The sequence below is a fragment of the Martes martes genome, assembly GCF_963455335.1.
Source record: "Martes martes genome assembly, chromosome: 1".
Taxonomy (NCBI): Eukaryota; Metazoa; Chordata; class Mammalia; order Carnivora; family Mustelidae; genus Martes; species Martes martes.
In genome coordinates, this window is record NC_137888.1 from 135,978,708 (window position 1) to 135,992,412 (window position 13,705).

Consider the following 13,705-nt stretch of genomic DNA (forward strand, 5'->3'; position numbering starts at 1 on the left):
TTCATGAATACATGGGAATTAAATGAAACTCTACTGAATAACCAGTGGCTCAAATGGATCAGAGAAGAAATTAAAAGTAAAAAAAAAAAAAAAAAAAAATCTTGAGACAAATGCAAAAGCAGACAGTATACCAGAACTATGGAATGCTACAAAAGCAGTTGTAAGAGGAAAGTTAATAGCAATAAATGTCTACATAAAGAAGCAAAAACAAAAACAAACTAATAACCTAACTCTACACCTTCAAGAACCAGAAAAGGGAGAAGACCAAATGGACTCCAAAGTTAGCAGAAGGAAAGAAATAATAACAGAAGAACAATAGAAACAATTAAAAGCATAAACAAATTTAAAAACAATTTAAAAGCATAAACAAAATTGACAAATTTGTAGCTAGATTAACCAGGGTAAAAAGAGAGATGACCAAATCAACAAAATTATAAATGAAAAAGGATTATAAATGAACCCAGAAATACAAAGGATCAAAGAGACTACTATGCATTATATGCCAACAAACTGGACAGTCTAAAATAAGTGAAAATATTAGAAACAAGCTATGAAAAGTGAATCAAAAAGAAACAGAAATTCTGAATAGACTGATTATTAATAAGGTAATTGAGAGATTTTTGACTACTGACTCAATGAAGAAAACCCAAAACCAGATGGCTCCACAGGTAAATTCTATCGACCATTCTTAAAAGGAATTAACATCAATCTTTCTCAAGCTGTCCCCCCAAAAAAATCGAAGAGGAGGGAATCCACTCAAACTCATTTCATGAGGCCAGCATTATCCTGAATGAAAGCTGGATATTACAGGAAAGAAAACTATAGTCAAATTCCCTGATAAATATGAAAGCAAAATTCCTCAACAAAATATTAGCAAACTGAATTCAACAATACACTGAAAAGATCATTTACTATGATCATGCGGGATTTATTCCTGGGATGCAAGGATGGTTCAACATAAGCATGTCAAACAATGTGATATATCATATTAACAGAATGAAAGAATCATATGATCATCTCACTAGACACAGAAAAAGCATTTGACAAAAATAACCAATTCATGATAAAAGCACTTAACAAATTAAGCACTGAAAGAATAAATCTCAAAATAGTAAGATCATATAAGGCAAATCCAGGGCTAACATTATACTAAATGGTAAAAAGTTGAAAACTTTCCTCTAAGATCAGGAATAAGACAAGGATGCTGATTCATGAAATTCCTATTCAATATAATACCAGGGGCCCCTGGGTGGATCAGTCAGTTAAGTGTCTGACTCTCGGTTTTAGTTCAGGTCATGAACTCAGGGTCATGAGATGGAGCCTCATGTCAAGTTCCATACTCAGCATGGAGTCTGCTGGAGATTCTCTCTCTTTCCCCCTCTGCCCCTCCCCCCACTCACTCGCTCTCTCCCTCTCTCTCTCATTAAAATAAATAAATAAAGTATTTTTAAATATATAATACCAGAAATCCTAGCTATAGCAATCAGGCTAAGAAAAAGAGAAGGCATCAGAAATATAATGGAAGAAGTAAAATTTTCTCTATTTTTCAGATAACATGATTTTATATGTAGAAAATCCCAAAGACTCAATCAAAAGACTGTTAGAACTAATCAGCAATAATCAGCAAAATCAGTAAAGTTGTAGGATACAAAATTAATATTCAAAAATCTATGGTGTTCCAATATGCTAATAATGAACTTTCTGTAGTAGAAATAAAGAAAACTTTCCCATTTACGGTAACACCAAAAAACAATCAAATACTTAAGAAAAAGTTTAACCAAGGAAGTGAAAGATGTCCACTACTCTGAAAATTATAAGACATTGATAAAATAAATCAAAGATGACACAAATAAATGGAATGTAATCCTGTGTTCATAGAATGGAAAAATTTATAATGTTAAAATGTGCATACTACCAATAGTCATCTACATATTCAGTGCAATCTCTATCAAGATACCAGTGGCATTTTTTACAGAAATAGAAAAAAATAGAATCAAAAAGACCTTGAATAACCAAAGAAATCCCGAGAAAGAACAAAACAGGAGGCATCATATTTTCTGATTTAATGCTATACATAAAGCTGTAGTTATTAGAGCAGTATGAAACTGACACTAAAAACAAAACTACACCAAGAGAACAGAATTTAAAGCCCAGAAATAAAAGCAAGCATATATTGTCATTTAATATTTGACAGGGAGCCAAGAATACTCAATGGAGAACAGTCTCTTCATTGGTTTTGGGGAAACTAGGTATTTACAGGTAGAAGAATGAAACTTGACTCCTATCTTACAGTACTAACAAAAATTAAATTGAAATGGATTAGAGACTTAAATGTAGCACCTGAATCCATAAAACTCCTAAAAGAAAACATAGGGAAATTACTTGACATAAGTCTTTGGTAGTGATTTTATGGAAATCATACCTAAGCACAAGCAACAAATCATAAATAAAAATAAAACAAAATCCTAAATAAACAAGTAGGATGACATCAAGTTAAAAAGCTTCTGCACAGCAAAGGAAACCATCAACAAAGTGAGAAGTCAGCCAAAGAATGGGAGAATATATTTGCGAACCATATATCTGATAGGAGGTTGATACCCAAAATATATAAAGAATTCATACAACTCAATAGCAAAAAACAAATAATCCAATTTTTAAAAAGGGCAAAGGACCTGAATAGTTTTTTTTTCCTAAAGAAAATATAGGAATGGGGACATGCAATATAAAATTTGCTCAACATCATTAGTCTTTAGAGAAATTAAAATTAAAAGCAAAAAGAACTATCACCTCATGCCTACTAGAATGGCCCATATTAAAAGGCAAGAGATAACAAATGGTGACATGTATGTGGAGGGAAGGGAAACCTGTGGACTGATGGTGGAGTTATCAATTGATGCAGCCACTATGGAAAAAAGTATTGAGGTTTCTCAAAAAAACTAAAAATAGAACTAGCGTATGATCCAGAAGTCCCACTTTGGGGGAATATATACAAAGGAAATGAAAACACCTCGAAAGATACTGCATTTCCCCCCATCCTCCATATTTTTATAGTAGCATCATTTACAATACTGTGGAAACAAACTAACTGTCAATCACTGGCTAATGGATAAAGAAGTTGTAATATATGTGTGCATACACACACATATACACAATAAACTGTTATTCAGCCATAGAGGGAAGAAAAGGAAATGCTACCATCTTCGATAACACAGATGAAACTTGAAGGCATTATGCTGAGGGTAAAAGTCAGACGGAGAAAGACAAATAAGATCTGATATTATTTATATATGGAATCTCAAAAAAAAAATCCACTGACTTTATAGAAAATGATGAAATTTGTAGTTACCAGAGATAAAGGTGAGAGCAAGAAGAACCAGAGGAAGGTGGTCAAAAGGTACAAACTTCTGGTTATAAGATAAATAAGTACTAGTCATATATGGTACAACATAAAGAGTATAGTTATCACCGCTATAGAATATGGAGAGAAGTTGTTAGAAGAATAGATCATGAGAGTTCTACTAGTTTTTTTCTGTTTATTTTATCTGTATGAGATGATGGATGTTAACTAAACCTACTGCGGTAAACATTTCACAATATTTGTAAATCAAACCATCATGTTATACACCTTAACCTTATTAAAGTGGTGTCTCAAATATTTCTTTAAGCTGGGGGAAACAAATACAGAGTTGTGCCCACTTGCTACTACTTCCTTTTCCCTGAGTTACTGAAAAATTTTGAAATTTTTCTATCTAAAACCATTTGTATACAAACTTTTAACAAATATCCGAATCTACTCAAAATTCAAAATGTGAGTAACTTGTACAACTCTTCTACAAAACATTTTTCAAGGCAGACTGTTTTTTCAATTAAATCAATACCAGCCACTTTCTTTTTTTTTTTTTTTTTTAAAGATTTTATTTTATTTTTTTACTTGACAGAGAGATCACAAGTAGGCAGAGCAGCAGGCAGAGAGAGAGGGGGGAGCAGGCTCCCTGCTGAGCAGAGAGCCTGATACGGGGCTTGATCCCAGGACCCTGAGATCATGACCTGAGCCAGAGGCAGAGGCTTTAACCCATTGAGCCACCCAGGTGCCCCAATGCCAGCCATTTTCTTATCTCTAAATCTCTTGTATCTATATTTCTCTCTGCTTTTATGAAAGCAACTACAACTTAGCTTGAGTTCTTCCTTTTGGAAGGACTTCCATTTGTCCTCTTTCTATCCTTAAAACCCAACCCATCATGAAATCCTATGTTGCATTTTGTAATATTACCAGTAGTTATGCTTTCTTATTCTCTCTTTTATGTATGCATCTTTTCTACCAAAGAGAAAAGTCTACTTTTCTATCACTGAGGGGTAGGACAGTTTTTCTTATCCCAACTTTATGTGTATGATCAGTAAATGATGGAAGAATATATTAATGATAAAATTGGCTATTTTCCAGCTATTTATTCTTAGGATTAGGTTGCTCGTACCTCTATTTTCTGAATTTTTTCAGATCTACAGGATTTTATATAACCAACATCTCTCCCCTCCACTTTTCTTCCTTACATCAGACAATAGAGAGGGTTCACCGATCCTACTATACAGTCTTTTTCCCAGAGTTAACACTCTGCTCTACAAATTGCGACAGCTACCTAAGTGTGTGTGGTTATTCCTGATGTGATTTTTTTTTTTTTTTACTACTGCAGTTCATATTTAATGTTGTTTCCGTATTCAAATAGTTGAGTTTATTTTTAAATATACATATCAAATACTATACAGTCATAATGGTGCAGAAACTTGGGAATGATAATAATACATAGTGCCAGAACATTATCCAAGAAAAATATAGAAAGTAATACCTTGGAAGTAATTTTCTCATTAAAACACAATTCTTATGACTCTTGTGTATACGTTACAGAAATCCAGTTGACCATTCTAATTTACACACAGTGTCCAAAAGACAACCATATTCCTGAATTTCAAGTTAAGATTACACAATTAAGCTCTTTAATCAATTTAATAATCCTTTGTAAAAATTTTATTTAAATTTTTGTTAGTTAACTTACAGTGCAATATTGGTTTCAGGAGTAGAATTCAGTGATTCATCACTTACGTACAACACCCACTTATCACAACAAGTACCCTCTTTAGTACCCACACCCACTTAGCCAATTCCTTATCTAGCTGTGTTCAAGGAACTAGACAATCATAGGGGTCCCCCTACTACTCCACCATCTAAACTCTTCCTTCTGAACTAATTGTCTTTCTTTAAAATTTTATTTAGGATTCAAAGACTCTCCCATCACCTTTTGCCCAACTTTTCCTCATAATATTTCATGATTTCACAAATTAGCCACAGACCTAGTTAATAATTTAAAAGTCTTTGATAAGACTTTAATGTTCAGCTTATTGTAGCTCAAATATTTTAGTAATTGTAATGCAAAGTTGAAGTCAAACACATAAATCATCGAAGGATTTTGTTTGCAAGGTGATAGCCTATTTTCCTTGACTTCTCACAACTCCCACCAAATTTGCATTCACAGGTAAATCCTAAAAACAAAACAAAAACAAAACAAAAAAAACTTTGGCGCTAATTTACAAAATCTCTTATTTGGTAAGACATCAAAAGGGACTTATGCATGAAACATCAGCTATGGCATTAGAAAAGTATCTCCTCACAAATTAAGCTTAATTTCATGATTAGGAGGCAAAATATCTAGCATGACCATTTCTGGACTGTGTCTTGATTCTTTTTTGAAAGAGTGCCTTCAATAATTGTTAAAAAAAAAAAAAATCAGTCAGAAAGAACTGGAGATTATGCCCTGATTTGTGGATTTGAGCATACCAGGGGGTGACACAGACACCATAAAGCGAGTTCAGGTAAGAAATTTCTACTCTGGTAACTAGCAAGCAATGAAACAAAGATCTTCCTAGGAAATATGAATAGAGGGAACTAGCACTGAACCATGTTGAGAAAAAACAGTTAACTGAAGTTCATTCATTCATTCATTTTACCAGGATTTACAAAAGTATGTGTCAGAATACAAAAGTAAATAAAACAAAAATCCTTGCCTACATGTTGTATATGGTCATAGGCTGAACTAGAATTCCATTCTTCTCTAGGAGTAAAGGAGATTAAAAATACATATGTAATTTTTATGAAGATAGAGAATAACTCTTTGTTAAAACATCTACCATTCAAACTACCACCAAAGAATAAGAATCCATTTTAGGAAAACAGAGGCAAATGTTGGGAAAATCATGACAAACTCTTTGTCCTCTCACTTGCTTGGTGACATCTTGGTATCATTTTGGTGTTTTCCGCCCCTCTCTATCTTATACCACACTTCCTTCACTGCTAACTTCCAGAGATATATAGGTCTGCCAATATCCTTTCTCTTCTCTCAAAAACCATCTTAAACCACACTTAATAATAAATGACTTAAATTCCTCAAACTATTATTTCCTTCCAAAGGTATCTGCATTTAAACCAGAAAAAAAAAAAAAAACACAAAAAAACCCAAACCCACAAACAAACAAAAAGTGACAGGGAGTTTGAGAAATACTAGGTAGCAGGCTATAGGCCAACCAGACTTTGAAGGTGGTTGTGTACACCACTTACACGTAAACCCTTTTGTTGAAAAGGAAAACAACACAGAAAAAGAGTTGTGAGATTGGATTGATAATTCAGGTCCAATGAAGGAAATAATGACTTCCCCTAGCTCTCAGTAGGCACAAATTCCTCCTATTCAAACAAGTTTGTTGTCATTAAGTTGATAAATTATGGTAAATAACTTCACCTGGTGGAGCTCTGAATTCTAGTGGAATGGAAATAACAGTTAAATGTGGTGTTTTCTTTGGCAGTTCTGTTAAGGCCATCCTTGCCACTCTTTTCCCACATTGGCAACAGGGGTAAGTTGGTTTTTCATCAACATTACTTTTAGGCTTTGTCCTGGTAAGAGCAGAAAAAAAAGCCCTTAGTCATTGCAGCTTTTCCTGTATTTGAGAATTTGAGACAAGGTCTAAAGGTGCTCAGGAGTTCACTCAGAAAAATAAACCCATGTTTGAAATTGATGTGGTATTATAATGTTTAATGCAGCTGTTTAGAGCCAATGTACACAAATTAGTTGGAATGTAGTTATTAAAGTTGTATCTCCAATCTAATTTTATAATCACTTCTGAAAGTGGTACCACTGCTGAAAATTCAACTTTTTTTTTTAAAGAATTTATTTATTGGGGCGCCTGGGTGGCTCAGTGGGTTAGAGCCTCTGCCTTCGGCTCAGGTCATGGTCTCAGGGTCTTGGGATCGAGGCCCGCATCGGGCTCTCTGCTCGGCGGGGAGCCTGCTTCCTTCTCTCTCTTCCTCTGGCTGCCTCTCTGCCTACCTATGATCTCTGTCAAATAAATAAATAAAATCTAAAAAAAAAAAAAAAGAATTTATTTATTTATTTGACAGACAGAGATCACAAGTAGGCAGAAAGGCAGGCAGAGAGAGAGAGAAAAAGAGAGAGAGAGAGGAGGAAGCAGGCTCCCTGCCGAGCAGCGAGCCTGATGCGGGACTCGATCCCAGGACCCTGAACCCATGACCTGAGCCAAAGGCAGAGGCTCAACCCACTGAGCCACCCAGGCACCCTGAAAATTCAACTTTAAAAAGAACTAAACAGATGTTTAGATTTTATTTCTCTTCCATGTGGTTTATGTTTCTGCTTAAATATAAACTTCTTAAACAACTTCAGCCTGAAGTTGGGGACTTCTCTTGTAGAGGGCTGTGGACTCTTCTTCTTACTCTGTAAAAACTAATAAAGAGATTAAGTATGCGTTTTTATTTTTCCTTCTCTTTTTTTGCTTGACCTGGCAATGCACCAATGCTCCTTGGTGAAGTTTCTGTAGACAGAGTGCTAAATTACAGGTGATAATTGTTTACTGTGGCAAGATTTCAAAATAGGAGAAAAGTTCTCCAAAATAGATTAGAAGAGAATAAATGAAAGGTTGTATTTGAACATCCACAAGCATATTTTTCTTCATCAAAGAGAAAATGCTTTAAAAAAAAGAGGCTAAAAGTTAGCCCCAACAGAGATTAATTTTAATTAAGGCTCAGAAAAAGATGACAAGTATATTGATAAATGACTTTCTTTGCTTTGCTTTCCTTTTCATTTCCTTTCACGGTCTATGCTTCAGGTCAGAAGATTTTCCAGGCTTCAGTAGATGCTCATTATAGAGTAAAAAATCATGACACCTTCAGATATTCCAAATAAAGATCTGCTAGTGATGGGAAAGGTAGAATGCTAAAATACTTTCTCAAATTTTACAATTCTTTTAGTCTAAAATATTCATTGAGCTTTTGCTAACTAAAAGAAAGTGATCTACACACTATAAGGACTACAAAGATGAATAAACTTCAAAAAATTCTGATCTGTTGTGCCATTGACTTAGATTTACATGAGCTATAAAAGTGACCAAGTCAAGGCAGGAAACTAGGTTAGAAGTTCATGTTAGGTAAAGGGGTAATTCAGGCTTCAGGGTAATCAATGAATACTGTAGTACCCAGAGTGGGTGCTATGCCCACATGAACCTAAACCTGGACCTAAAGGAGAGGGAAAGGAAACTACTATTAATAAAGCACCTACTAAGTGTTGAGCACTTCATTAAGTGATTTATATATACCTTCTTATTTAATTACCACAATAGACTTGTGAAGTAGACATTACCCACATGAGAAAATGGAGACACAAAATGTATATATAATGACCTCTGATGGGTGTTACTAATTAAAATATGTAAATGCCAACATGGTTTCTATCTGGTGAAACCTGAAGTGAAAAAATATGAAATCTCTGGATTTATGTATTTATTATGCAGATATCACTTCATTACAATATAATACCCTTAAGCAAGCAATTTCAACCTTTTATCTATTATAAGACTCATTATAGCAAGTAATGTTCAGAGTTAAGAATATTCATGCAGAGATATAATCAGAACTACCACCTTTAAAAAAAACACTTAATTTCAAAAAAATTAACTGATAGAAATTGAAAGAATAATCATACATTAACACTTATATATCATTCATTTAGATTCAATGCTTGTCAAAATTTTGGCACACTTGATTTCTATCTCTACCTATACATTGTTGTTTTCCTCTCTCTCATCCCCCACCTCTGTTTCATATAAAATATCCCACAATCAGTATATGTATGATTATTTCCTTATGATTAGATCTGGAAAAAACTTTATTTTTTGCAAGAACACTATATAGATGAGGTAATTTATTTTCCATTGCATTATATTAGAGGCACATGACTATTTGCTCCATAAAGAGATTCTAAGTTTTGTCTCTGAGTTTAAAACAGAGTCTACTGGATCTCTTACTTATGGAAGAACATTTTCCCCTCTTAAGAGCAATAAAGGGTCTATGGGGTATGTGGTATAAAACAAAGGCAAAACAACATTCTGTTTCCCAATAACCCTTTTATCCAAATATTTCAGCAGTTATTGGATGTTCCCTGCTCAAATAAAACACTACAGTTGTATGATGATGATTCTGAAATTCTAATATTTCTACCATGTACTTTAGTTGGTATGTAACAATGTGCTTTGGATTTTATAATACATGTGAAAACAAAGTTTATAATAATCATAGCATATAAATCAAGAAGAAAAAACTGAACTATAATAAGTTTGCTATAGTATATGTGCAGTAATATATCATCACTTGAAAATAAACTCTAATTAAAGATGTATACTACAGGAGCCCCTGGGGGCCTCAGTCAGGTAAGACTCCAACTCAGTTTTGGCTCAGGTCATGATCTCAAGGGTCATGGGATCTACACTCGTGTCAGGTTCAACACTCAGTAGGGTGTCTTCTTAAAGATTCTCTCCTTCTGTCCCTCTGCCCCTGCTCTCTCTCTCTCTCTCTCTCTCACACACACACACACACACACACACACACACACACTCTCTCTCTCTCTCTCTCTCTCAAATAAATAATTATTAAAAAGATGTACACTATGAATTCTAAAGTGACCACTAAAACAATATAAAGAATTATAGTTAAAAGACCAAGAAAGGGATTAGTTTTTTTTTTTAATCAGTTAATCCAAAAGAAGGGAGAAAAAGAAGGAAAAGCAAACAAAGTAGTGGAGGTGGTTTAAGATAGTGATGATATAGGAATATGCTAAACACCTCCTCCCATGGACACAATGAATCTACAGCTACATATGGAAAAGTTCCCTCTCAAGAGACCTGAAAACTAGCTGACCAGATCCTGTACAACAGGAAAAGAGAAAGGGGTCTCCTGGAGTCAAGGAGAAGAGGCTGAGATGCAGTCTTACCATAACCTCCACCCCACACCCCAGTGTAGCAACCCACAATCAGGAAGGGATCTTACAAACCCAGAGCTTCTCTCTAAAAAGCATGTGGTTCATACCTCGCATCAGGCACCCTATTTTTTTTTTTAAAGATTTTATTTATTTATTTATGAGAGAGAGAGAGCGCACACGCACAAAGAGGCAGAGTGTCAGACAAAGGCAGAGAGAGAAGCAGGCTCCCTGCTGAGCAAGAAACCCTCCACCCCCATGCAGGATTTGATCCTAGGACCCTGGGATCACGACCTGAGCTGAATGCAGCCACTTAACTGAGCCACCCAGGCGTCCCAGGCACCCTTTTAATACTTGCATCTGAGTGACAAGTCCCCAAAACATCTGGCATTATAAATCAATGGGACTCACTCCCATAAGACCTAAAGAGCTCTAGAAAACTGAGAAACTGTCTTTACATATCATGCACAGATGCACTGGCCACAGGACCCTGCACAGATAAAGCAGTTTGAAAAGCCCCCAAACTATGGAAGAAGGAGATTTAAAGGTGATCAAAGAAGATTTACTAATCTTAAAGTGTCTGCTGGAGGGGAAGAGGCTTGTTGAGATATTCTCTGGGGACAGAAGCAGTGCTTCTGCACAGCAATGCTTCTGTCCCCAGAGAAGCACTGCTGGGCACCATTTTTACTCTTCTTCTACCTTGTTAAAGCCATTTTCCCCCCTTAGCTTGCATCTTTACTTTCCAACCAGCAGGTACCATCTATGAGCTCTCCTGCCTTGCTAAAGTTGAAAACTGCCATCTCTTCACTTTTTTTCCCTTGGCAAATGCCATCGTCATGCTCTTCCTCTGCCATGTTCTCCCTCTGCCTCATTCCAACTAACCAGTATCTGCTAGAAAGGAGCTTATACCCTTTTCCGCTTCCCTAATTTTTGCAGTGTTTGCCAAGTGATACCTCTATCTCACTTTGCTCAGGTGGCTCGTACAGTTTACATTCACCAGTTCCACAGGACTGTAACCAGTAGATTAAGAGTTCTTGAACAAATACCAACTGTAGGGTATAACAAGAGGAAAAAAAAAAAAAAAAGAGCTCAGCCTTTCTGTGAAAGAAGCCTATAAGCTTATTTTCATAGCTGCAACCCAAGGGGCAGAATTCTAATTAAACACACATCTAAGAAGTGACTATAAGCATTCCCAGAGACCTCAAAAGAGGTTGTACTTTGTACTCTCCCTCTTTTATGTTCCAGAGCACTGGTATCTCCTGAACCCTCAATTGCCTAGTTCTGGTGGCCAGGGAGGCTTACATTCCTGAGTAGCATTGAAACTATAATAGAGAAACAGTTTTTGGCAGACTACAAATTTCAGGGCATTGTATAGAGAGCAGGCTGAAATATACTCACAACTCTGTGAAAGAGGCCTATTTATTTGGCCTGGAGATCTTGACTAAGAGGTAGGCTTTAGATTTGCCACCTATTCCAAATGGAGGTGTTTTAGGGACTGCAGCATGGGATATCATCTTTGCATTCTCCCTCTACCTTACTACAGCTCATTGGAACCCCCAGAAAGAAGCTTATACACTCTTTGGAGCCCCGATTTTTGTGACTGCCACTCAAGAGACACCTTTAGACTATCTAGTATGGAGGCTAGCTGGGTTTCCAATTGCAGTCCCACAGAATCGAATATATTTGCACACTTTAAAAGCTGCTATCTGGGGCACCTGCCTTGCTCAGTAGGAAGAGCATGTGACTCTTAATCTTGGTGTCATGAGTTCAAGCCCCATGTTGGGCATAGAGATTACATACATACATATATACATACATCCAAGCTGTTGCCTGAAGGTCTGGTTTCCAATCAGTGGAAACTAGGTGCTGACTGAGATCCACCTCTTTGGGACACTTGACAGGTCTTGGCAACCCTTAACAACTGGGAGCTGTTAAAAATAAAATAGGTTGCTTGGAGAATCACACAGGTTCAAGGGACCACCTAGAACTAGTGCAAGTTGGAACAATAAATTTCATCTCCTACATGAAGCCACTCCTTCAAAACTGGAAGATGTAGTTATTTCATCTAATACATATAAACAAACAGAGAATCAAACAGCATGATGAAACAGAAACATGTTCTAAATGAAAGAACAAGATAAAACCTCAGGGTGGGAAGAAACCTAATGAAATGGAGGTAAGTAATTCATCTGATAAGAAGTTCAAAGTAATGGTCATAAAGATGCTCATCAAACTTGGGAGAAGAATGGATGAACACAGTAAGAACTTCAACAAACAGAAAATATAATAAAGTACCAAACACAGTCACAGAGCTGAAGAATCTAGTAATTGAACTGAAAAATAAACTATAGGGATTTAAAGAGCAGACTAGATGAAGCACAAGAAAGTCTCAGTGATCTTGAAGACAGTACAATAAAACACATGCAATCAGTGTAGCAATTTTTTTTTTTAAATGAAGATAGGTTAATATATGTATGGGGCAACATTTATGTTACAGGGTTCCCAGAAGGAGAAGAGAGAGAAAAGAGCAGAAAACTTATTTGAAGAAATGATGTCTCAAAAATTCCCTAACCTGGGGAAGAAAATAGACATCCAAATTCAGGAAGCCCAGAGGTAAACTCAAAGAGATTCATACAAAGACACATTATAATTAAAATGTTAAAAGTTAAAAAAAAAAAAAAAAGAGTACTGTCATTTGCAAATATCTTCTCCCATTCCGTGGGTTGCCTCTTTGTTTTGTTGACTGTTTCCTTTGCTGTGCAGAAGCTTTTGATCTTGATGAAGTCCCAAAAGTTCATTTTCGCTTTTGTTTCCTTCCTTGCCTTTGGAGACAAGGGGAGATGGAGAGGAGAAAGGAGTTGAGGGAAATTGGAAGGGGACGTGAACCATGAGAGACTATGGACTCTGAAAAACAGCCTGAGGGTTTTGAAGGGGAGGGGGGTGGGAGGTTGGGGGAACCAGGTGGTGGGTATTAGGGAGGGCACGGATTGCATGGAGCACTGGGTGTGGTGAAAAAAAACAACGAATACTGTTACGCTGAAAAGAAATAAAAAATTTAAAAAAAAGAAATTAAAAAAAAGAGTAAATCTTAAATGCAGCAAGAGAAAAATAATTTCTTACATATAAAGGAAACTCAATAGGGCTACCAGCAGATTTTTCAGTAGAAACTGTATAGGCCAGAAGAGAGGGACATGATATATTTGAAGTTCTAGAAGAAAAGAACTTCCAACAAAAAATGTTTTACCCAGCAAAGTTATTATTCAAAATTGAAAAAGAGATAAAGAGTATCCAAGAAGCAAAAGCTAAAGGAAATAACTGCCACTACACAAGCCTTACAGGAAATGTTAAAGTGACTTACATAAGTTGAAATGTAAAGATGCTAATTAGCAACAAGAAAACAAGAA